This window comes from Mustela nivalis (assembly GCF_964662115.1).
Source record: "Mustela nivalis genome assembly, chromosome: 1".
In the NCBI taxonomy this organism is placed as follows: Eukaryota; Metazoa; Chordata; class Mammalia; order Carnivora; family Mustelidae; genus Mustela; species Mustela nivalis.
Window position 1 is genome coordinate 153495959 of NC_139020.1, and position 26515 is coordinate 153522473.

The following is a 26515-nucleotide window of genomic DNA, read 5'->3' on the forward strand; positions in this document are numbered from 1 at the left end:
ATACTTCTAGTTTCCAAATACTTGAAGCCACTTCCCATTTCCCAGACATCATTGGTCCTTTCACTTTGAAACTTGACCCACCCTTTCTCTAATTTTTTTCTCAGTATCTCCCAGTTCTATATTTAGGAAAGGCCCATGCTACCTCTTCTGGCATGGCTCTTCTTTTTATTCAACTTCAAGGAGTTTCTGCTTCCAGAAGATTTCCAGGTCGTTCCATGAAGGAGAGCAAGTCAAGAAGTTGGTGAGGGTGCAGTATGTTAAGAATTTGCCTCTAAACTTTCCACTCTTTGACCAGTGTTCTCAAGCACCTTAGAATCTTTTTGTCCTACTTCTCCCTCTGTATCTTTCATCATGGTTCTCAAAAGAATCACATCATCTCAAAACAGTCCTCAAAACAATCACCTTTCTTTTTAAAATCATTTCTTCTCTTTCTGATTTTTCAATATTTTTATCAAAATTATACATTCTCACAATTAAAAGAGCAGTCCCCCCCACACCTAATTTATTCTCCAGAGGCAACCAATTTTACTCCTGCTAGCTAATGATTCTATTGGCTCTGTTCCCACCCTCTAAATAACACTGCTACTTCTTGTTGAGTAGTTCTGCCCCTGCCCCCAGTCTTACAGATCATCAGGTAATTCTTTTTTAGATTGTGCTTGTCTGAAAAAAAATTCATCCTTGATGTAGTTTGGCTTGGTATAAAATTCTAGGTTGGAAATTATTTTCCTTCAGGATTTTGAAGTTATTACTCTAGTACCACTGTTCAAAATCTGAACATATCCAATTACCCACCTTACATGACCACTTTTAAATTTCTAGCAATCTGAAAAATCTTTTTCTCCCCAGTGCTCTGAAATTACACAATGTTATACTTTGATGTGGGTCTATTCATCTATTCCACTATATACTGGGTGAGATCTTTCATTCTTGACACTCAAGCTATGTAGTTCTGAGAAACAATCTTGAATAATTTTGTTGATTGTTTCTTCTGCTCTATTTTCCCCAATCTCTTTTTTGGAAATCCTGTTATTCAAAAATTGAACTTCCAGGATTGGCTCCTGTGTGTTTCCCTGATGTTCAGATCACTTAGTTGGTTTTCTTTTTCTTTTTTGCTAAAATATTTCCTCAACTTTGTCTTCTGATTCTTCTTAATGAGTTTTTTTTTTAATTTCTGATAGCATACTTTGTTATACTGATATAACATTGTATGTTAACTAACTGGAATTAAAATAAAAACATATATTCCTTGTCTTACAGTTTTGACATTGGAGCCATGTGAATATTTAACATAATTGAAAAGTTACATCTAATTTTTTAAGTAGGCTCCACACCCCATGTGGAACCCAAAGGGGGCTTGAACTCATCACCCGGAGATCAAGACCTGAACTGAGATCAAAAGTTGGATGCTTAACTAACTAAGCCACTCAAGTGCCCCAACTTAAATCTGATTTTTTAAAAAAAGGAGTTCTGGGGCGCCTGGGTGGTTCAGTTGGTTAAGCGACTGCCTTCAGCTCAGGTCAGGAGGATCCTGGAGTCCCAGGATCAAGTCCCACATCGGGCTCCCAGCTCCACAGGGAGTCTGCTTCTCCCTCTGACCTTCTCCCCTCTCATGCTCTCTCTCTCAAATAAATAAATAAAATCTTTTTTTTTAAAGTAGTTCTTAAAATTGAAAACACACTGGAACAACTGAACTTTACTGTATATCAAGTGGGCAGTACAACCACATAAAAATTATTTCAAGTTCCAATATTGATATGTTTTTATAAAATTTATCTAAAAATGTTACTGGGTAATATTTTTATTACTCAGGCTGTGTATAAATTAGAATAAGCAAATAATTAATTATGAAATGTTCTCCAGAACCAAGACTTCCAGTGTAAGAGCAAAGAAATACAAATATAAAATCAAAAAAGCTAAGGAAAATTTCTGTGATCTGAGAACTGAACTGGAAATATCACTATGACCTTGTGATTTATTGCCTCACTCTGTTCATTCTATCCATCCTTGATGTGATGCAATATTGCTGGATTGAATAATAGTGTGCCCTCCAGCACCCACAAGGTGATCTCTAAATATCCTTCTTCTCCATAAGGAACAAGGACTCGTTAAAAAAAAAATCACTAATTCCATGTTGGGGGTAGAGAAGTACAAGTTGAGACAGGGAAATTGTGTTATTCCAGAAAGCAAAGAAGCTACCAGAGGGTAATGGGGTTATGTCAAACAATCCAGAAACTGACTTCTAGATGGTTCCATTGTTCACACATGGGAAATTTAAACATTTTTTAAATCATTTTTAAAAATCTATCCTTCTTTCTGCATTTATTAGCAAGGAGTTTTTCAGTGAAAAAGAACTTTACAGAATGTCCAATGGAAAAAAGACAGTCTCTTCAACAAATGGTGTTGGGAAAATTGGACAGCCACATGCAGAAAAATGAAGGTGGACCATTTCCTTACACCACACATGAAAATAGCCTCAAATGGATGAAAGATCTCAATGTGAGAAAGGAATCCATCAAAATCCTTTAGGAGAACACAGGCAGCAACCTCTTTGACCTCAGCCAGAGCAACTTCTTTCTGGGAACATCACCGAAGGCAAGGGCAAAAATGAGCTATTGGGACTTCATCAAGATCAAAAGCTTCTGCATGGCAAAGGAAACAGTCATCAAAACCAAAAGACAACTGACAGAATGGGAGAAGATATTTGCAAATGACATATCAGATAAAGTCCTAGTATCCAAAATCTATAAAGAACTTACCAAACCCAGGGCGCCTGGGTGGCTCAGTGGGTTAAAGCCTCTGCCTTCGGCTCAGGTCATGATCTGAGGGTCCTGGGATCGAACCCCACATCAGGCTCTCTGCTCAGTGGTGAGCCTGCTTCCCCCCTCTCACTCTGCCTGCCTATCTACCTACTTGTGATCTTTGTCTGTCAAATAAATAAATAAAATCTTAAAAAAAAAAAAACTTACTAAACTCAATACCCAAAGAACAAATAATCCAGTCAAGAAATGGGCAGACATTTCTGCAAAGACGACATCCAAATGGCCAATAGACACATGAAAAAGTGCTCCACATCACTCAGCATCAGGGAAATGCAAATCAAAACCACAATAAGATAAAAAAAAAAAAATATATATATATATATATATATATATATATATATATATATATTATGCAGCCATCAAAAGAAACGAAATCTTGTCATTTGTGACAACGTGGGTGGAACTAGAGGGTATTATGCTTAGCGAAATAAGTCAATCAGAGAAAGACAATTATCATATGATCTCCCTGATATGAGGAAGTTGAGGGGCAACATGAAGGGGTTGGGAGGTAGGAAAAGAATAAATGAAACAAGATGGAATTGGGAGAGAGACAAACCATAAGAGACTCTTAATCTCACAAAACAAACCGAGGGTTGCCAAGGAGAGGGGGCTAGGGAGAGGGGCGTTTTGGTTATGTACATTGGGTAAGGTATGTGCTATGGTGAGTGCTGTGAAGTGTGTAAACCTGGCGATTCACAGAGCTGTACCCCTGAGGCTAATAATACATTATATGTTAATTAAAATTTTTTTTAAAAAAGAACTTTCCACCTATAACCATTTGGTTGCCTTGTAAAACCTTTATATAGAAAAAGCAGAGTAAATGCTTATTCTCCCCCTTCATTGACCAGCTTTCAGAATAAAGAGTTGGTACACTAGTAACTAACAATTTTTTTTTCATGAACTCTCATGAATTTCTAAAAAGATTTCATGTACTTTAATCATTACAATCTTCTTTCTTCTTAAGGCTCTAAGTTCCCATATTTGAACCCATCTACCAGTGATCACCAGTGGTAGTAAAACCACTGGAGAAACGATGAATCTGGCTATTTCTTCTTAACCCCACTTGTCAGTCCTAACACCACGAAAACTAGGACAGCAAGACATTATATGCCTCCTGCTCTGTTGCAAAAGGAAGAACACAGCAACTCAGAGAAGAATTTTTGCCTCCCAAAATTGAATCTGAGCCTAAGATGGTCTATAAATTAGAAGTGTTAAACCAAGGATCTGTGGGTAAAGTTTGGGTCTGTGAATCTGAAGAAGAACTAAATTATCATCTTGATTTTCTTTAAACTTTAACTGAAACTGAGCATTGTCTTCAATTATGAATATAGGCAAATGCAAACAAAAAATAAAAGTACAATAAAACCAGCACGTAAGGCTTTGTTGACAGTAAAGTCAAAGATTCTTTCCTATCCCATTACCATTGTTGTGTACACCTCAAAATATTGTTTTGTTTATACCTACTTCATAATTTATGCTAATTAGTATACCTGCTGCAAGGTCTTGCTATTTAATGTATTAATCAAGAAGATATTATATCACAAATTAGTTTTGTTCATATTTTGAGAATTATAGTGCAATGTAAATGGTTTTCTTTGTAATCTTATGCACTTTATTTTATATATTTAAAAATATTATCCTGAGAGGGATGCCTGGGTGGCTCAGTTGGTTAAGGATCTGCCTTCGGCTTGGGCCATGACCCTGACTTGGGCTCTCTTCTCAGTGGGGAGTCTGCTTCTCGCTCTTCCTCTCCCTCTGCCCATCTCCCCCAGTTCGTGTTTTCTCTCTCTCCCTCTCTCCCCCTCCCTCTTTCTGTCTCTTCTGTCTCAAATAAATAAAATAATCTTTAAAACAATATATTATCCTAAGAGGGGATCGATGGACATTGTCAAATTTCCAAAGGGGTCGTGACCAATAAAAGATAAAGAATCCCTGCTCTGGATCTCTCAACCAGTTAATGGGATGCACAGAGGATAGAGAAACATGTTACAAGGACACATTGAGGATGCAATCAACCAAATCCACCATGTGGAAAATTCTACAGGGAAAATGACTTCTTCTCTTTAAGCAAAAATGATGGTATAACAACACAGAGAGAGAATGAGGAAACAGTAATTATAAGAGAGTGTAAGGGACTTAGGGACATATCAACCAAATGCAACATGTTAGCCTGGTTTAAGTCCTGATTCTAACAAACCAATTGAAAAATAAATTTTTGAATCAATCTGGGAAATATGACACAGACTGTGTGTTATGATAACATTAAGGAATTATTTATTGTTAATTTTTCTGAGTATGATAATGATATTGTGGTTGTTTTTTAAATGCCTTTCTCTATTAGAGATACACACTAAGTATCTCTCTCTTTTTTTTATTCTCTCTTTTTTAATCAGTAAACTAATATGCTGTCTGGTATTTGGTTTAAAATATTCAAGTAAAACAGTGTTGCCTGGGTGGCTCAGTTGTTAAGCAACTGCTTAATGACTCAGCTCAGGTCATGATCCCAGGGTCCTGGGATTGAGTCCCACATGGAGCTCCCTGCTCAGTGGGAAGCCGGCTTCTTCTTCTCCCACTCCCCCTGTTTGTGTTCCCTCTCTCGCTGTGTCTCTCTCTGTCAAATAAATAAATTAAATCTTTAAAAAATATATTCAAGTAAAACAACAACAAAAAAAAAGAAACTGGAGGTATAGATGAAACAAGATTGGCAAAATATTGATAATTATTGAAGCTGGGTCATGGATTTTGTGAGAGTTTGTTATGCTATTCTCTCTACTGTTGTGAAGTTGGAAGTTTTTCCATATAGAAGAGTTTAAAAAGAGAGAGAGATGGATTAAAAGCTGATTGGAAATTCAGATCACGGGAGTGTGATTATTAGGTTGCAAGCAGTCAGCGGCGGCCTCTGGGATAAAGAATCTCTGACATCAGGGTCTTTGGGTTTTCCCTCTGGGCCTGGTCATATTATGCAAGCTGGTTTTTAGAAGGTGAAGGTCTGGCTGTCGTGTTATGGGCACCTAAGGGATGTATGGGAGTTAGGATCCTCAGTATCCAGTATACACGCGTTGACTACTTGCGATGTTGTGTTTTATTTATCTTCAAATTTGCCTGATGTCCCCCAGACCTGAGACCTACCTTTCTGCCTCCTCAGGGAGCAAAGCTCCTGTGGTCAGGTGAGGAAGGGGTAATGGGCAGCTATGCTGAGTTGGGGTGGGATCTCGGGATCCTGTACTTCTTAAATAGTCATTCAGCCAAACTTCCTTATCCCGTTCATTGGTCCTACTTCCAAAAATACCTGGTGCCAGTAGTTTCTGAGACTTTTGGTGATTCCGTTGTATAAAATGAGCTGCGCCTTGGTTTCCCCTCTGCCAGCTCACCATCATTTCTCTTGCGTCTGCTGTCATTTCCCATTTTTTCTGGTAGATTTCCAGCACCAAGTTTCTACTACTGTTGTATTCTCTCCTCTTCTCTCTCTCCATATGCCCTTTAAAAATCTCTTTACTGTAGTTTTAGTAGGGCTTCAGGAGGCAATAAGACCATATATTTGTGCTTTGTCCACTATTGTCCTCTAATATTCTTTCTTTTTTTTTTTTAAAGATTTTATTTATTTATTTGACAGAGAGATCACAAGTAGGCAGAGAGGCAGGCAGAGAGAGAGGAAGAAGCAGGCTCCCCACTGAGCAGAGAGCTTGATGTGAGGCTCAATCCCAGGACCCTGAGATTATGACCTGAGCCGAAGGCAGAGGCTTAACCCACTGAGCCACCCAGGTGCCCCCTCTAATATTCTTTCTAAATGGTTGAAAGTTCTGTCTTTTGAAGAATGGGCTGCATAGCACTGCTTCTCCCATCCCACACCCCTGCTCTCAAGCACGGCTGTGCTTTTGCTCCGTGACACTGTATATCCCTTCTTTATGGTCTTAGATTGCAAAGCCAGATCAAAGGGTGAGTCATCTGCACAACTGTTCGTTTCACCTCTAAGGAGCCCCAAAACATTGCAGTCCCAAAGATGGGAAAGGTTATATCTACCCAAACTCTGCAGAGAGTTTTATATGGAATTTTAATGAGTATTTGGAAACACCATTTGGTTTGGGGTTTGGGGGCAGGAAGTGTGGAGAATGACCCCAAGGACAAGTTCATAAACAGTAGATGGTCACTGAACTGTTTTTCCAAGGACGGCAGATCCTGGTATGTGTAGGACTCAGCTTGCACTGAGCCGAGTATGTGACGGGTCAAGTCAGAGATAAAGTCTCAAGCCCACAGAGGGAGGCTGACATTCCAGCAGGGTCTTCCTCCTCTGCCTTTGTACTTGCACTCTCCAGTCTGCCCTCTGTGGATAGGTTGAACATGGATTTAAGCTTCATGAACTTGAATGTTCAAATGTCTCCCTTGGTTTGGGAAGTTCTCATTGCCAAATAGATTCAGCCCAAAGAGATCTTCTCCAGTCCACTTACAATGAAATGGTTCAAAGTCAAAGAGATAATTTTTAAAGAAGCAAGAGGAAAAAAATTCCTCTTACACTAGGAAACTCCCATAAGGCTATCATTGACAGATTTCTGAGCAGAAACCTGGCAGACCAGGAGAGAGCGGACAATATACTGAATGAAGGTGCTGAAAGAAATGACTGCAAACCAAGAATACTTTTATCTGGCAAAGCTGTGCTTAGCAACAGAGGAGCGATAAAGACTTTCCCAGGAAAACAAAAACTGAGGGAGTTCACCACCAGTAGACTTGCCTTTTAACAAAGGCTGATAAGAGCTTTTCAAGGATGCTAAATACTAATATGAAAAGAGGGGCACCCAGGTGGCTCAGTTAAGTGTCTGCCATCAGCTCAGGTCATGATCCTGTGGTCCTAGGATCAAGCCCTGCATCAGATTCCCTGCTCAGTGGGGAGTCTGCTTCTCCCCCTTCCTGCTCATGCTCTATCTCTGACTCTCTCAAATAAATAAATAAAATATTTTAAAATAGTAATATGAAAACATATAAAAATATAAAATAAAGTGGGGCGTCTGGGTGGCTCAGTGGGTTGAGTCTCTGCCTTCGGCTCAGGTCGTGATCTCGGGATCCTGGGATCAAGTCCCGCATCGGGCTCTCTGCTCAGCAGGGAGCCTGCTTCCTCCTCTCTCTCACTCTGCTTGCCTCTCTGCCTACTTGTGATCTCTGTTTGTCAAATAAATAGATAAAATATTTAAATACACACACATACACACACACACACACACACACATATATATATAATAAAGTAAGTATGTAATCAAATCCAGAATACCCTAATGATGTAGTATGGTGGTGTCGTAATCATTTAATTCAAGTATAAAGACAAAGGAACAAAGCTATTTAAAATAAATATAGCTTGGGATGCCTGGGTGGCTCAGCCAATCAAGCGCTGTCTTCAGCTCAGGTCATGATCTCAGGGTTCTGGGATTGAGTCCCACATCAGTCTCCTTGCTCAGCGGGGAGCCTGCTTCTCCTTCCCTCTGCCACTACTCCTGTTTGTGCTCACTCCCTCTCTTCTTGTGCTCACTCTGATTTAAAAATAAATAATACATAAATAAATTAATAATAATAAATAATATTATATATTAATAAATAGATAAATAAAATAGATATAGCTACAATAATTTGTGAAAGGATACATGATATAAAGAGATGTAAATTGTGACATGAAAAACATCAAATGAGATGAGGGGAGTAAAAGGGTTTTGTTTTTGTATGCAATCCAAGTTTAATTGTTATCAGCTCAGACTATCCTGTGTAAGTCTCATGGTAACCACAAAGCAAAAACCCACAGTAGATATACAAAAGATAAAGAGAAGGGAATCAAGATATACCACTATGAAAAATAATGAATTCCCCCCCCAAAAAAATTGTAAGAGAGGAAGATAAGAAAAAGGAAATTCACAGCCAGAAAACATTAAATAAGATGGCAAGTTCTTACCTATCAATAATTATTTTAAATATTAATTGATTAAATTCTCCAAGCAAAACACATAGAGTGGCTGAATGGACTAAAAAACAAGATCCTCCTCTGAGACACTGCCTAGAGGAGATTCACTTCAGCTTTAAAGACATGCATAGCCTCAAAGTGAAGAGATGGAAAAAGATATTCCTTACAAATGGAAACCGAAAGAGAGTAGGGATAGCTGTACTTGTATCAGACAAAATAGACTTTAAGCAACTAAATAACAAAAAGCAAATCACCTGATTTAAAAATGGGCACTCCCTAAATAAATAAATCACTAAGGGCACCCCCCATGCTCACTGCATTATTCTAGTAGCCAAGATAATAGAAACCTACTGTGTGTCTAATGATGGATGAATGGGTAAGAAAATGCAGTATATACCAAGAGACACAGACAATGGACCATTACTCAGGCAGGCATGAGAAAGAAGGAAATCTTGCCATTTGCGACAACATGGGTGAACCAGACGACATTATGCTAAATGAAATAAGCCACACAGAAAAAGATAAAAACTGTATGATCTCACATATGTGGAACCAAAAAAAGAAAGAAAGAAAGTAAAAGAAAATAGAAAAGAAAAGCTGAACTCATAGAAGGAGAAAATGGAAAGGTGATTACCAGTCTGAGGGTTAGGGAGATGGGGAGATGCTGGTTAAAGAGCACAAGCCTTCAGTTATAAGATGAATATGTTCTGGAGACACACTGGACATGCAGCATGGTGACCATAGGTAACAATACTGTATGGCACACTTGAGATTTGCTAAGAAAATAGATCTTAAACATTCTCACACCACACACACACACACACACACACACACACACACACACGGTAACCATGTAAGGAGATGGATGTATTAATTGTGGTAATCAATTCACAAAGAATACGTACATCATCAAATTATCAACTTGTACCCTTAAATGTATATAATTTTATTTGTCAAGTGTACCTCAATAAACCTGGAGAAATGAAAAGAATATTAACTTGAAAGAGCAGGAAAATGACCTGGCAAGTGTGTCCATGGGTCTCTCTCCCCCCAGTCTATGGCTTGCCCTTACTCTAATGCCTTGAAGGTCAGACTCTTTTCCCATAGGGCTTTCTGTTTCTCACAGGTGGGTTGGTTGTTAAAAGAATGACAAACTCTTCTCCCTTGAAAGTATCCAAGAACCCATTCAATGGCCTTAAAGAACCGAAAACTTCAATCTGGGAACTTGGGCCAACCAGAATCATCAATGTCAAAAAACATCGATGTGAACAAATGACTATTGAGTCTTTAGTGGCCCCAATGACCATTATATCAAGGGAAGGTATGGACCCAAGCCTATGTGCCCAGAGAGCTAACCATCTAAGAAGGACAAATATTTAGATAAATGATCAGGGACATAGAGTGTATAAGCAAATATCAGCTGAATTTTTTTTTAAAGGGAAAACTCACCTTATGCCAAATTTTCATTCAACATTTAGGTAGTACTATTTTTTAAAGTATGATAATGCAAGTTGTTCTCAAAAGAGTCCTCTATGAGGGGGATTAATGATCTTCATTTTACAGGAAGAAAAACTAAAGAAAAGAAAGGTCAAGCAGTTTGTTGTACAACTAGTTGGTCGGGGGCTAAGACTAGAAAACACAGATGAGCTTGGACTGGGCTTGGCTGTGCTTCTTAGATGCTGAGCTTGGTCAGCCCTGGATTCTGGTGCTGAAGCAAGACGTCATTGAGATCACTGGGGTCATTACCCATTCACTGCCCATTGTATATGACCAGAGGCAGGCCAGGACTACACAAGAAAAACCACTCAGAAGTAAATTTTGTTTTCCATCTCAATGTCAGCAGAGCTAATTCCCACTCTCTGTAACATTCTGAGAATATCAATCAAGTGTGTCACATATGACACTAATCTATCCTGGTAACATAGGAGGAGGGCAGTGTGGACTATGGACCATCCAATCTCGAGACAAACAGATATATACACCTGCACTCAGATGCCCACACCCACATAGAGAATTGCACGATCTCACACGCACCAAGAATAAACCAGTGAACATGCTCATTTGAAACACAAACATATGATGCTTTGGTTTCTCACTTATTTTTTAAGAAGGGGAGGGGTAGAGCAAGTAGAGAGGGGCAGAGGGAGAAGGAGAGAGAGAATCTTAAGCAGGCTCCACACCCAGCACAGAGCCCAACCTGGTGCTCGATCTCACCACCCTGAGACATGACCTGAGATGAAAGCAACTAACCAACCGAGCCACCCAGGCGCCCTTTGGTTTCTGCACTTTGATCCAGCACAATTATTCATGTCTGAACCAGTTCCATCCAACCCCCTGCCCACAGCAGGAGCTGCCCTTCTCACCCTCTAAACGAGCCCTGACAAAAGCAGGTATACCAATTACCTATGAGTATCCTTTATACTCACACTGCTGACTACTGACTCTCCAGGCATCGATGAGCTAATCCTGGAGCCTCCCGTTCTCTTGGAACTGTTGTTCTCAACCAGGGGTGATTTTCCTCTCAGGGGACACTTGGCAACATCTGGAGACATTTCTGATTACCGTAACTTAGTGAAAGTGGGGTAAGGGGGCTGCTGGCACTGACTTGGCAGAGGCCAGAAATGCTGCTGAACATCCTACAAGGCACAGGTCAGTCCCCCACAGCAAAAATTACTCAGCCCCAAATGCCATTAGTGCCAAGACTGGGAAAGCTCGCCCTGGAGGAAGCAGGGGGCAATTGTCCTGTCCCTAACAGCTTGCTAGTAAACCAACTTGGGCCATTTCTTCTGTGATAACCAGCTATGGTTTGTCTCACAAGACCCAAACCCCAGCCACAGCTACTCAGACCAGGATGGGCAGGTGTTTACCATCAAACGCAGACTAGCTGGTTTTCACTGAGGCAAGGTGAAGAGATAGCTGTTCTAAAAGAGGCTACAGTGATTTTCTGGACCCGAATTTTCCAGACTCAGCAGTTTAAAGTGGAGGTCAGGGATGCCAAGGTGGCTCAGTAGGTTAAGCGTCTGCCTTCGGCTCAGGTCATGATCATAGGGTCCTGGGATAGAGTCCAGCATTGAGCTCCTTGCTCTCAGCAAGGAGTCTGCTTCTCCCTCTGCCTGCTGCTCCCCCTGCTTGTGCTGTCTCTCTCTCCCCCTGACAAATAAATAAACAAAATATTTAAAAAATAAATAAATAAATTGGAGGTCAGAGTCAGAGTGCCTGGTAACAGAAGGAAAAGATGAAAAATATTGAGGGAGAAGAGCCATCTGGGTCATAAAGGCCAGAGTCCGCCAAAGGCATCAGGCAGAGAAAGAGATGGGCAGGGAGAAAGGGGCTGGTTGTCAATGCAGCAGGAGTAGTGGGAACAGATGCACAGACCAGGGTATTTACTAGATGTTCAGTAAAATCTAGCTAGAGTAAGCGAGAACAAAACTAGCCCAAAGAAACATCCACCTCGTGCCCCAGCTTCAGGAGGCCTGGCTAAAAATTGGTTTCTGCAAACCTGTCTTCCCTTCCTGGTCACCGCCTGTGACATGATGAGAGGTCCTGCTGTGGGTTGAATTATAACACACCCCCCATCCCGACAAATGTTCAAGAGTTCACCCCAGTAGCTCAGAACATGACCTTAGTTGGAAATGGGGCTGTTGCAGATGGAATTGGGTGAAAGGAAGTCACAAGGGAATTAACCTTGATCCAATAGGACTGAGGTCCTTATGAGAAGATGGCCATATGAAGGCACAGAGATGGGGAGAACGCTGTGTGGGGTGGAAGCAGAGATCAGAACGATGGGTGTCAAGCCAAGGACAGGCCAGCTGTCACCAGAAGCTAGAGAGAGACATGGGACAGATTCTCCCTCAGAACCCTCAGAAGAAAGCAATCCTGTTGACACATTGATTTGGTCGGACCTTTAGTCCACAGAACTATACGAGAATAAGTCTCTGTTGTTCTAACTCACCCATCTGGTGGCCCTTTGTTAAGCAGATGCAGCCTATGAATACAGGCTTCATTACCTGAGGTGCCCAGAGTACTTCTCTGACCCTAACACTTCACCCTGGCCAAGGGCTTTAGATGACTCCAGGATTCAGGCTCTCCTCCGACCCTCTTGGGTATGAGGAGCCCACTGGCCCAAAATGACGTGCGCTTCCTTTGAGACCATGATACGGGCCATAATTCCTGACCCAAATTGCTCCAAGCCTGCTTACAGGGTCTGCCCAGGCCTGGTTCTTGAGTCTGTCCTTCCAAGAGTGTACAAAACTTCCAGTGTCCACCCAAGGGGATGGTCAAGGAGTGGCCGTTGGGCAGGAGCATGGAGAGCTGCTGACAGAACTGAGCTTGTGGGCTGGGGTATCCACCCACATGTGCATTTCATCCCATGGGTCAGAGATGAAAACAGGAGGAGGAAGAGAGCAGGCTCAGAGCTTTGCATCTCTGTTTGTACCATTGCCCTGCTCCCCAAAGTAGCTGGGGTGGACTTAACTGCTCTCACATTCCCAGGCCAGGAATACCGTCCGAGGAATGGGCACTTTTTTCACCACTCTCTGTTTCTTACATAGGTCCAGGAATGAACTGCCACCTTCTTCCTCCTCCTTTGCTCTGACTCATCTCTCTGCAGAGGGTGCGACCTCTGGGTAACCCTCTATATGCAAATATTGGTGGCTGATTCACTCCTGCCCCCATCCCTCACTCCTTTGCCTCACCACCTCAAGGAAGGGGATCTGCACCAGGCTTCCTAAGAACCTTGGCCCACACCTGTAGCAGGGCAGAATGTCAAAGCAGAGGTCCTAAATTTGGCTGCCTACAGAGACCAGGCAAGAATCAAAAGTGAGTGTACCTGGCCAGGTATAAGTACCAAGGGGGGAGGTAAGGTCTGCCACAAACCAGGACAGCCAGCCTCCTTCTACTGAAGTGGCTTCAGCTAGTGGTTGCCATAGAGAAGGTGGGTCTGATGTGAAAAATCTCTTGGATTTGTTTTGTTTCGTTTTGTTTTCTGGTGGATACCAGAAATCATAATTTTATTGTATGAAGAAGTTCCCACCAAATAAAACCCAACCACAGACAAGCCAGATAGGACAACCCAGTTTATTGCCACTAATACAACTCAACACCCACACCACAACTAGTTATCAGGCTGAGGCTAGCTGGGAGTTCCCCAACGTGTGGTTTGCCCTGCCCTCCCTGAACTCCGGGTGGTTTGAGGAACTAATGATGCTTTCACATGTTGTTATTTTGGCAGCCCGATCCAGCCGTGGTATCCACCCTCTTCCATCTGGTTAAACCCCCAGAGTCCCTAGATGATTCATTTCTGTCATCACCTCCCATGTGAATGCCTGGACTGACCCATTCCCCCAGCCCAGCCTCTCCATTTGCAGCACTTCCTGCCCCTGCTCCATACTCCTGTCTCAGTTTCAGCCCATACCACTTGGCTTTGTAACTGTTTACTTGTCATCTACCGCTAGACCATAAGCGCCTCCAAGTCTACAGTTTTATCTTGTTTATTCTGTGTTCCCAGCACCCTGGCACTTAGCTGACTTGCCTGAAGAGTGAATGAATAAACAATACGTATCCGTAAGGACAGCGATGTTGTGAAGCTGCTGGGTATACAGTTGACCCTTGAACGGCACCAACTGAACTGTGTTGGTCCACTTTTATGCAGATCATTTTTTATAAATACAGTACAGCACTCTAAATATATTTTCTCTTCCTTATGATTTTCTTTTCTGAAAAAATTATTTTATTTATTTATTTGAGAGAGTGAGAGACCACAAGCAGGGGGATTGGCAGCAGGTGTGGGAGAGGGGAAGGAGAAGCAGACTCCTTGCTGAGCAAGGGGCACAAGGTGTTGGGGGGGTTGGCTGGGAATGGGGTGCCATCCCAAAGTCCTGGGATCACAACCTGAGCCAAAGGCAAACGTTTAACTGACTGAGCCACCCAGGCCCCCTTCTCATGATTTTCTTAACAGTATTTTCTTTTCTCTGCCTTACTTTACCCCAGGAACAGAGGATGTAATCCATATAACATACAAATATGCGTTAATGGACTGTTGATGTTACCGGTAAGGCCAACAGTAAGCTATTAGTTAAGTTTGGGGGAGCCAAAATTTAAAGGCAGATTTTCAACAGGGAAAAGTGGGTACCCCTAACCCCTGCATTGTTCAAGGGTCGACAGGAGTTCCAAAGTGGTATTTGCGACAATCAGTTCATCACCATCATGAGAGCTTAGGAAAGAGGCAAAATGATGCTCAGCAGAAACTGATTTTCACTGGAGAGGAGGAAGAGGAGGAGCGGGGGCGGGGGGGGGACCCACAATCCCTGTAATGAAACTAAAGGCTAGAAGGGCAGAAAAGCCTGGTGGGCTCTCAAGGTGAGAATGTAGGGGCAGTAAGGTGACAGATGAAATAAAGCAGCTGTGACGGAGGGGTCTTAAAGGGGAGCTGTAGGGTGTGGAGCAAATGAGGCAGTGGGCTATAAGAATTAGAAAGTGCTTGCAGGGGGCGCCTGTGTGGCTCAGTGGGTTAAAGCCTCTGCCTTCGGCTCGGGTCAGAATCCCAGTGTCCTGGGATCGAGCCCCACATCGGGCTGTCTGCTCTGCAGAAAGCCTGCTTCCTCCTCTCTCTCTCTGCCTGCCTCTCTACCTACTTGTGATCTCTGTCAAATAAATAAATAAAATCTTTAAGAAAGAAAGAAAGAAAGAAAGAAAGAAAGAAAGAAAGAAAGAAAGAAAGAAAGAAAGAAAGAAAGTGCTTGCAGCACCCCTCTGACAGCCACCGTGAGAAGTGCCACACTCAGAAAGGGTTTCCTTTCCTTGGCTGCAAGGCTCCTGGCTTCCTTCCTGGAGGGACTAGACAAGCCGGCAGCCCTCCTGTCATTTCGGTATGCCGCCCCCGCGCGGCAGGAGCGTGCAATTACATCAACCCGGCGGCGGCTTCACCTCCAGGCGGGCGGAACCCTGCTCAAGCCCGACAGGTTTATAGATCCAATAACTTCAATAACATTTAAATATCAAACAGATTTCTCTTTACATCCGCTGAGGCCAAGCAAAAGGAAGGCCGCACATACTCATTTTACAATCCATCATGCCCCTTCCTGATGCTTATTCCTTGTCTTGTGTTTGCCTCCCACCCAGTCTGTCCCAAAGGATTTAGGGACAGAGGTTTACCCACCTTTGCTTCCCCACAGAACCTTACACACTGCAGGTGTTTTAAGGGGGAAAAAAAACTCTCCTTAGTACATCTATATGCAGATGATATAACGTGTTTGTTTAAAGCTCCAAAAACAAGTGAAATAAGCCAGACACAAAAGGACAAATATTAAATGATTCCACTTAGAGAGGCCCCTGGAATACTCAAATTTGTAAGGACAGAAAGTACAGTACTGGCTGAAAGGAGCTGAGGGGAAAGGGAGAAGGGTAGTTGTTTAATGGGTCTAGAATCTCCGTTTGAAATGATGAAACAGTTTGTATATTTTATTAATTATTAATACATTATATATTTTGAAATGGCCAAAATAGAAAATTCTGTATTATGTGTAATTTGCCACAATAAAGAAATGAAAGAAATCTCCTCTAGCTCTATCAACATCAAGCAAAACAGAATTTAGATCAAAAAAGCATTAGAGAGGGGCACCTGGGTTGCTCAGTGGGTTAAAGCCTCTGCCTTCAACTCAGGTCACAATCTCAGGGTCCTGGGGTTGAGCCCCGCATGGGGCTCTCTGCTCAGCAGGGAGCCTGCTTGCCCCTCTCTCTCTGCCTGCCTCTGTCTACTTGTGATCTCTCTCTCTGTCAAATAAATAAATAAAATCTTTACCAAAAAAAAAAGCATTAGAGAAGGCCACTTCACTATGACAAAACGTTCAAGTCATCAGGACAAATTAGCAATATTAAATGTGTATATTAACATTATTAATATTGATATTAATAATATTAATATTGTATATCATGTTAATGTTAATATTATATATTAAATGTGTAAATAACGGCCCTCATATGTGTAAAGCAAGAGGCATCATGTTAATTAATATTAACATGATATATAATTTAACCCACTGAGCCACTCAGGTGCCCCAAACATTATGTTTTAAAAGCAACTGTTACTTCTATAAAAATCAGAATTGTGGCTGTATCTAAGAGGGAAGGGCAGCACTATAACTGGAAATGAACATGTGAGTTGGGGATGGAGATGCTAGCGTAGACCTTTAGGATTGTGACAAAATGTCATTGTATGGCCTGGATGGGTATTTACTTTATAGCAATTCATTAAGATATATATTTGTGTTTATGCACCTTTCTGTATATGGATTCTATTTCACAATTTTTTAATTTTTTAATGAATTAGTGAAGCACCCCTTCAAAGTACTGTGGGAAAATAATTTCACACCTAGAAATCTATACCTAGCTCCATTAGCTATCAGTATTGAGAACTACGGGGGTGCCTGGGTGGCTCAGTGGGTTAAGCCTCTGCCTCCAACTCAAGTCATGATCTCAGGGTCCTGGGATCGAGCCCTGCATCAGGCTCTCTGCCCAGCAGGGAGCCTGCTTCCTCCTCTCTCTCTCTGCCTGTCTCTCTGCCTACTTGTGCTCTCTGTCAAATAAATAAGTAAAATTTAAAAAAAAAAAAAAAAGATTGAGACCAAGGGGCACCTGGGTGGTGCAGTCAGTTCAGCTTCTGACTCTTGGCTTCAGTTCAGGTCATGATCTCAGTGGGGTGAGATCGAGTTCCACATCAGGCTCCACACTCAATGGGGAGTCTGCTTAAGACGCCCTCTCTCTCTGCCCTCTCACCCCACTTGTGCTCTCTCTCAAATAAATAAATAAATCTTTAAAAGAAAGATTGAGAACTAAAACCATTTTTATACCTGCAAACATTCAGAGATAAAATAGTTTGCCTACTATTTAGCCTTTGCAAAGGAGATAATCAAAGATGTTCGTCAAGAAATCAAATGTAAGATGTATGTAGAAAACAAGAAATGACAGAACTAACCTTGCTAATTTAATGAAAATAAATCTTGGGATGATAGCTTGCAGCAGATTTTGAAAGAAGTCTGTCTAAATTAAAATAGGTCAGTCAGTCATCTCCAAAGAGATGTCCTTAAGAAGAATTCTAGAATAGGCCCTGCACAATTTAGAATGAAAAATAAACTATCAGTGGCTGTGATGAAAAAGTCTTTTCCTTCTCCCAGAGACAGGGAAGGGCAACAAAAAAGTCCAAGAAGATGGGAAAGTTATGATCCATATTTGAAGCAAACTAAAATGTGGTATGAATTTGAGCAACTGGGACTCCATTTGATGATTTTCTAGGAACATTGTCCTTTGAGGAGCCCAGGGTTGTGACATTATAAAGATAACAGAAAATGTAACTAATCATGTGTCATAGCAATCGATTATTTACTAATTTAAAGCTTGTATCATCACCTAGGGGCCAGGTGTGGGGAATAGTTCTGATTCCTGAACAGAATATAAAATGTCTCAACCTTGACCGTGTAAATACCAAAGTGGGGTTCCCTAATTCTAACTCCAGTCTGGATGGCCAGAGGCACTAGGAGGTAGAGGTGGAAGGAGGGACGGAAGCCCGGATGGGGCAGAGCCAAAAGAAGCTGGTGGAAATTGACAGAGGAAAAACAAATGGTTTTAGAATAGCATATGAATTTGCAAGAGTAACCACTGGAACGAAAACCAATAATACAAGGGGAAAAGTGAGGCAAGAGGAAAGAAAGGAGAAATGGGGTGATACGGATTCTCCACGCCCTTCTTTATCATAACAGGCAATAAGGAGACAATGTCAACAGCGGAACAGTTGAGTTCATAATATATAGAGATTCATATGAAACCAAAAGATCCAATATAAGAAAAGCCTACAAGTGGTAATTACTAGAGCATCGCAGTGAAGGGGGAGAGAAGCGGCTGGGGGCACCAAAGCTTCTTATCATGCCTTTTGGCATTTTCTGGTTTGTTCTTAACCATCGCTAGGGCTGAGTATGCAGAGCAAAAGGGAGTATTTGATGAGGAGGTCTTCTCCCTCTCCGCACGCTTGCCACGGACGTATTCATGCCTGCTGCCCAGCACCGCTCATTAAAGAGGCCCTGTTGCCAGGGAAACCAGCTTTTTACTGATACCAGAGATAATGCGGAAGGTTGCTATTCACCAACCAACCTTCCTCCTGAGCCACGCCGCCTTCCTGGACTGTCTCTTGCCTCTGTGTGATGCTGTCCAGCTGTCGGAAGCTCACACCTGCTCTCTCTCACTTCCCTCTTTGTGGCCACCCACATTGGCTAGGGGCTGCACCAGTCAGCATGAACTTGACCAGCTGCCTTTGTTTTGTTACAAGCAAACCTGCTCATTTGGAATGACTAACGGTTGTTTTTTAAATGACATACATTTTACATTATTTTTTAAATGATATACATACAGAGAATAGTGTAAAACCACATTACTTTTTTTTTTCCAGCCGGCTTCACTGACCCCAGGGGCAGAGGGGGAGGGCAGAATGAGAACATTTTTCTGATACTAATTATGCTGAGGTATAAAGAACAGACAGTAATGCATTGATCTTAAGTATACTGTTTTATGAGGGTTTTTAAAAAGATTTCATTTATTTAGTTGAGAGGGAGACAGTGATAAGGTGTGTGAGAGGGGAGAAGGTCAGTCAGCACACTCCCCATGGAGCTGGGAGCCCACGTGGGACTCGATCCTGGGACTCCGGGATCATGACCTGAGCCCCCAACAGTTGCTTAACCAACTGAGGCACCCAGGTGCCCCTTGAGTTTTGATAAATGCATATACCTGTAGAACCACCACCCCAGTCAAGATATAGGATACTTCCATCAACCTGCTAAGTTCCTTTTTGGACCGTTTTAGTCAATAACACACACACACACACACACACACACACACACACACGCCTCACTTCTACCTCTTACCCTCTCTGCATCCCACTCACCCCCTCAAGGCTCTGATTTCTATCACCATAGTATCACCATCATTTGGATTCATTCTTAACCTTCATATAAGCAATTATGTTTCCTTTGGCATCTGGTATCTTTTGCTCAGAATAGTGTTTTGACATTCATCCATGTTGTTATGTGGATAGGTATTTGTTTCAGGTCAGTATTTCATTGTATGAATAGAACCCAATTTGCTTATCTCTTTCTTATTGATGGACATTTGGTTTATTGCCGGATTTTCATTATTATGACTCAGACTACTATAAATATTCCTTAGCAATTCACATAGTTTTCCTCTCTTGAGTAAATACCTAGGAGTAAAATTGCTGAGTCACAGGATAGGCTTATGTTTATAAAGTAGTAAAACTTGATTCTTTTTTAAAATTGTGGTAGAATCGGGGCACCTGGGTAACTCAGTGAGTTGAGCCTCTGCCTTCGGCTCGGGTCATGGTCTGGGGATCCTGGGACCAAGCCCCGCATCAGGCTTTATGCTCAGTGGGGAACCCGCTTCCCTCTGTCTCTGCCTGCCTCTCTGCCTACTTGTGATCTTTCTCCTCTCTCTGTCAAATAAATAAATAAAATTAAAAAAAAAAAAAGAATTTAAAGATAAGGCAAAAGTTACTATCTTAACTGTTTTTTAAGGATACAATTCAGCTGTATTAAGTACGTTCACCTTTTTTTGCGGTCACCACCACTGTCCAACTCCAGAGCTCCTTTCATGTAGCAAAACTGGAACCCTGGACCCATTAAATATCCCCTCAGCCTCTGGCCACCACTTTTCCACTTCCCATCTCCATGATTTTGACACACAAAGTGTCAAAATTTGACACTCTAGTAGAATCGAACATTATCTGACCTCCTGTGATCAGCTTATTTCACTTGGCATGATGTTCTCAGGGTTCACTGATGCTGGAGCATATGTCCGAATTTCCTTCCTTTTTAAAACTGAATAACATTCCGCTATATGTATATTGCACATTTTGCTTATGCATTCATCCATCATTTCCCCCTTCGGGCTACTGAACTTGAACATACAAATATCTCTCCAAGTCCCAGTTTCTGCTTCTCTGGAGTATACACTCAGAAGCAGAATTGCTGGATTCTATCATATTTCTCTTTCTAATTTGCTGAAGGACTGCCATACTATCTTATGTAGGGATTGGACCATTTTACATTCTCACCAAAAGCGTGTAAAGATTCCAGTTTCTCCACATCCTTGCCGACACTTATCTTCTGTTTCTTTTTAGAGTATCCCTCCTAGTAGGTATAAATTGTAATTTATTTTTAAAAATATTTTTATTGTGGAATTTTCCAAACATACACAAAGGATGAGAGACCTTGAGGGGCCCACACACAAGTTTTAAGACTTAATGTCATTTGATGGCAGCCACAAAGGGCATACATTCTTGAAAGCAGGTGAGAGAGTAGAGGCAAGTGAAGATCTCTTTGGAACCACCAACTCAGGACAGTGTTTTGCAGGTTGTTGGCCAATAAAGTGGATTACTAGTGTCTAGTCTCTCTGTGTTCAAGAGATGGGTTAAGGGTACCGGGGAGGCTCAGTCGGTTAAGGGACTGCCTTTGGCGCAGGTCATGATCCCAGGGTCCTGGGATTAAGTCCCGTGCTCAGCGGGGATTCTGCTTCTCCTTCTCCCTTCCCCTGCTGGTACTCAATGTCTTTCTCTCTCCCCCTCTTTCTCTCAAATAAATAGTTGAAATCTTAAAAAAGAGAGAGAGATGGGATAATAGTCAAGCATAGTTCGTAAAGGAGCTGTAGAAAGAGGCTACAATCAAGGGGCCATAATGAAACCCTCACCATCATCCTTCATATTCCAACTAACAAATGGTTTCCTTTTTACAGGAGACAGAGGCTCTGATTTGCCTCAGTGACCCATGTCATCCACCAGGGGGAGACTAAACAAGATGCTGTAGGTACCTGGCAATCCGACAGCACTAGTCAGTTCATGCCTAGTTGCCTGGAAACTGGAGGAACCCAAGTCAAGCACAAAAGTTGAAACTCCATCAAGCCATTGGTTGGCCCTTGATTGACTGACACATCCATGCTTGAAGAAAGAGCCAGTATCCTTTTGAATAGGAAACTCCTGAAATGAGTCCCTTGAGCATTTGCAAGAAGAAGTTAGCTGTCCCTGAGCTGGAATTTGCCTTTTCCCTGCCAGAAAAGTATGGGATCAGGAATGGCAGTTACCCATCATATTAACTGTATTTTCTCATTTTCCATTTTCCTGATGTTCTGGTGTCTCTGTCCTCCCTGACCCAGGAGAGTGCCCCTCTCAGGGCTAGCTAATTCCTAGACTTAGCAAACGACTTCCCTTTGAGCATGTCTGTCCCATGTAAACCAACTAATCCAGAGCCTATACTCTGGACCACCATTTGCTGCTTACACCCCAAGAGGCCATATTCTTCTGTCCTAATCATCCCATGGCCAGGGATGTCTCATAACCAGCTGAAACTATTCAAACTAGCCGATACTAAATGCGCTTACCCTGCCCCGCTTTGTCTTTCCCATGGAAATCACAATAAGGGTTCCTGTGTATGCTTTCCCTTCGTTCTTTATGAATCTTGACCTACCCTGGTGCTTCCCCTGCATGATGTGGAATGCCCCCTCTTCTTGGGAACTGTTGAGTAATAAATTATCTTTTCAGTGGCTGTCATCTCCTGATCTGTTGGTCTCATCATATCTGAACAATAACAAAATTTGCATTTTAAAACATCCCTTCTTCACCCCTAACTTCTCACCCAGAAGGCCAACAAACTAGGCAGATACTTTATTTCAAGTTAGCTCCTCCATAGAAAAAAAAAAGTCAGTGAAAAGACCCACACCTAGATATATCACAGAACCTATTGTGAAGTATAGATTTTTAAATGCAGAGTTTAAAAACTAAACTTATAGAAAAAGTTACTTGAAGACTTATCCCAAATGAGAGAATAAACAAAGTAAAGATTTTTTCATTTTTAGTATTTCAACAATATTTTGTAGTTTCCCAAATGTAAGTTTTGCACTACTTTTGTTGTATTTATCCCTAAATATTTTATTTTTTTTAAAGATTTTTATTTATTTATTTGACAGAGAGAGATCACAAGTAGGCAGAGAGGCAGACGACAGAGAGAGAGAGAGGAGGAAGCAGGCTCCCCGCTGAGCAGAGAGCCCAATGCGGGACTCGATCCCAGGACCCTGAGATCATGACTTGAGCTGAAGGCAGAGGCTTTAACCCACTGAGCCACCCAGGCGTCCTATTTTATTCTTTTTGATGCTATTGTAGATGGAATTGTTTTCTTAATTTCATTTTGGTCTTCTCTAAACTACTGTATAGAAATACAATTAATTTTTGTATAGTGATCTTGTATCCCACCACCATGCTGAATCTGTTTATTCGTTGGAATTGTATTTACTGTATTTTCTATATATGAGATTGTGTTATCATAGATTTTTCTATATATGAGATTTTCTATATATGAGATTGTGTTATCCTAGAATTATAAATAGTTTTACTTCTTCCTTTCCAGTAACATGACCTGTATTTATTTTTTCTTGCCTAATTGCCCTGGCAGAAACCACCACTATGTTTAATAGAAGTGGTGAGAGTGAGCAACTTTATCTTGTTCCTGATGTTAGGGGGAAGGCATCCAATCTTTCACCACTAAGTGTGATGTTAGCAGCGGATTCTTTCAAAGACATCCTTTATCGTGTTGATGAAGTTTGCTGAGTGTTTTTATCATGAAAGCTGTTGGATTTTGTCAAAAGCTTTTTCTGCATTGTGAGGTCTTTATTTTTTATCTTATTAATATGATATATTACGTTAATCGATTTTCAGATGGTAAACAAACCATGTATTCCTGGGACAAATCTCACTGTTCATAATGGATAATTCTCTTCATTTGTTGATGGATTCAGTATAGTTGAGGATTTTTGCATCTATATTCATAATAAATATTTGTAGATTTCTTGTGATGTCTCTAGTTTTGACATCAGGGTAATACTGACCTCACAGAATGAGTTGGAAAGTATTTCCTTTTCGTCTATTTTCTGGAAGAGTTTGTGAAGAATTGGTATTAATTCTTCTTTAAATGTTTGGTAGAATTCAGTAGTGAAGCTATTTGGGCCTGGGCTTTTCTTTTGGGTAATTTTTTGGTTACTAATTCAATCTCCTTGGTTATTATTGGCCTACTCAGATTGTCTATTTCTTCTCAAGTTCTCAATTACCAAATTTTGGTAATTTCTGTCTTTCTAGGAATTTGTCCATTTCATCTAATTTATCTAGGTTATTGACATACAGTTGTAATAGTGTTTCTTTATAATGCCTTTTATTTCTGTAAGTAATGTCCCCTTTTTTCATTTCTTATTTTAGTAATTTGAGTCTTCTCTTGTTTACTTCTATTTAGAAGTTTGTCATAAAAAAAAAAAATCAAACTTCCCAGAGGGAAAAAATATGTAAGGAAAAAAAGACACATGAAGTAAATATCTGTAACTCATATCACAAAGGACTAATATCCCTAATATATAAGGATCTCCTAAAAACTGTAAAAGGCCAACAGACCAATAGAAAAATAGGCAGAAGATTTGAACAGATGGTTCACAGAAAAAAAAAATACCAAAAAATACAAATAATCTTTAAATATATATATATATCTTTATTGTTTTTTTTTTTAAGATTTTATGTCTTTACTTATTTGAGAGAGAGAGAGAAAGTGAGAGAGAGCATGAAGAGGGGAGAAGGTCAGAGAGAGAAGCAGACTCCCCATGGAGCTGGGAGGACTCCAGGATCATGACCTGAGCCGAAGGCAGTCACCCAACCAACTGAGCTACCCAGGTGCCCTATGTATGTGTGTATGTGTGTGTATGTATGTATATACATACATGTATGCATACATTGTGTATACATACATACATACATACATACATGTATATATATATATATACACATACATACACACACATTTTTTTTAAAGATTTTACTTATTTATTTATTTGACAGACAAAGATCACAAGTAGGCAGGGAGGCAGGCAGAGAGAGAGGAGGAAGCAGGCTCCCTGCCAGGCAGAGAGCCTGATGCGGGGCTCGATCCCAGAACCCTGAGATCATGACCTGAGTTGAAGGCAGAGGCTTAACCCACTGAGCCACCCAGGTGCATATATATATATATATATATATATATATATAGATATATATATAGATATATATATAGATATAGATAGATAGATATATTTTTTTTTAAGTTCATTCATTCATAAGTGAAGCTACACAGAAATAGCACCGGGTTGGAAAATATCCACAAGTTTTACAAATCTTGATTTTGGTAAGACTGGGAGGAAACATATATACATGCATTGTTGGTGAGGGCCCAAAAGGAAGCAACCACAAAGGAGAAAAATATGGTAATATCTAGGAAAATAATTAATGTATTTATGCTTTAACCTATAAGTTCTAGTTCTAGAAATCTATTTCAAAATTTCACTGACAAAACTATGAAATGACTTATGCATAAAGTAAGTCATAAGCACATTATTTGTCAAAACTGGAAGACCGGAAACAATCTACAGGGGTAGATGAATAAATTAGATACATTCACAAAAAGGAATACTGTGTAGCTTTAAAAAGAATGAGCAAGATCTCTTTGTATCACTTTGATGTCATCTCCAAGATAATGTCTGTATTGTTCATTTTAAAAGTGCCAAAGAAAGTTTATAGAATGTGCTTCATGTGTCTGGTCCCTTTGGGGCTGCCATTCTTTGTACTGGGGGTCAAGATTAAGTCTGTGCCCTCACAGAGCCTAAGTGAGGAATTGGCTCTACTGGGGAAAACCCTTAAGACCAGACTCAGCAGAACAAAGATGTACATGATTACACAGTCTCTCCATAATCCCATGGACAGGTGCTCCAGGCCAGGGTATTTGCTAGACCCAGTGTGTCTTTAATTCCATCAGAGGATCTCCTCCCTACTGTGAGACAAGTGGTAAAGTGACCTTATCAGAGCAGGAGCGAACAGGCTGTTGATGCCAGGCTGTCTGGGATTGGAGGTGCCAGTTACTTACATGGTTGTCAAGGAAAGCACTTACCCTGTACGTGCGGACCTTGAAACCTGTGGCATTTTGCAAATCCTTTATGCAGGAGGGACTCTACTGATACCATGAGAAGCTGAGCTTAGGTGCTATGTGGTGCTGCATTAATTATATCTCAACTAAAAAAAACTCTACCTTCTAGACGGTATTATGCTGAGAAAAGACAATTATCAGAGCAAGACAATTATCATATGATCGCTCCCATATGAGGAATTTGAGAGGCAGGGGTTGTGGGGGAAAAGGAAGGAAAAAAATCAAACAAGATGGGATCAGGAAGGAGACAAACCATAAGAGACTCTTGATCTCACAAAACAAACTGAGGGTTGCTGGAGGGTAGGGGATAGGGAGGGGGTGGCTGGGTGATGGACATTGGGAAGGGTATGTGCTATGTGACTGCTGTGAAATGTATAAGCCTGATGATTCACAAACCTGTACTCCTGGGGCAAATAATACATTATATGTTAATAAAAATAAAAAATAAAATAAAATGAAATAAATTTACCTTATCCAAAAAGAGGTCTGGCCTTTGCCTTTCTTAGCTCTGTGTACTGGAAATACCTAGAAGCAATGACAGCCAATGAACGAGCAATACCAGCATCCTAATGGTGATCTCCAACTACCAACCACTCTCTACTTCAAGGAACGGGGACTCCTACAAGCAAGTATGGATAGGAATATAGGAGTAAGCCTGGAACATCTGATGCAGAAAAGCATGGATGCTACCAAAGACTAATGGGATTGTGGCAAAGGAT

The 26515-nt window shown here is 41.1% G+C and overlaps 1 protein-coding gene across 2 annotated transcripts in view; it reads right to left on the reverse strand.

Annotated features, from left to right (window-relative positions):
* Nucleotides 1-26515, reverse strand: part of TRANK1 (tetratricopeptide repeat and ankyrin repeat containing 1) — a 139141-nt gene that overhangs the window by 99381 nt on the left and 13245 nt on the right. Inside the window, exon 2 of one of the 2 annotated variants that reach the window (XM_082745288.1) lies at nt 26266-26321. The exons of the other annotated variant lie outside the window; for it this stretch is intronic. The gene's annotated coding sequence lies outside the window, so the exon portion shown is untranslated. The remainder of the gene's footprint in view (nt 1-26265; nt 26322-26515) is intronic. 2 annotated transcript variants of the gene reach the window in all.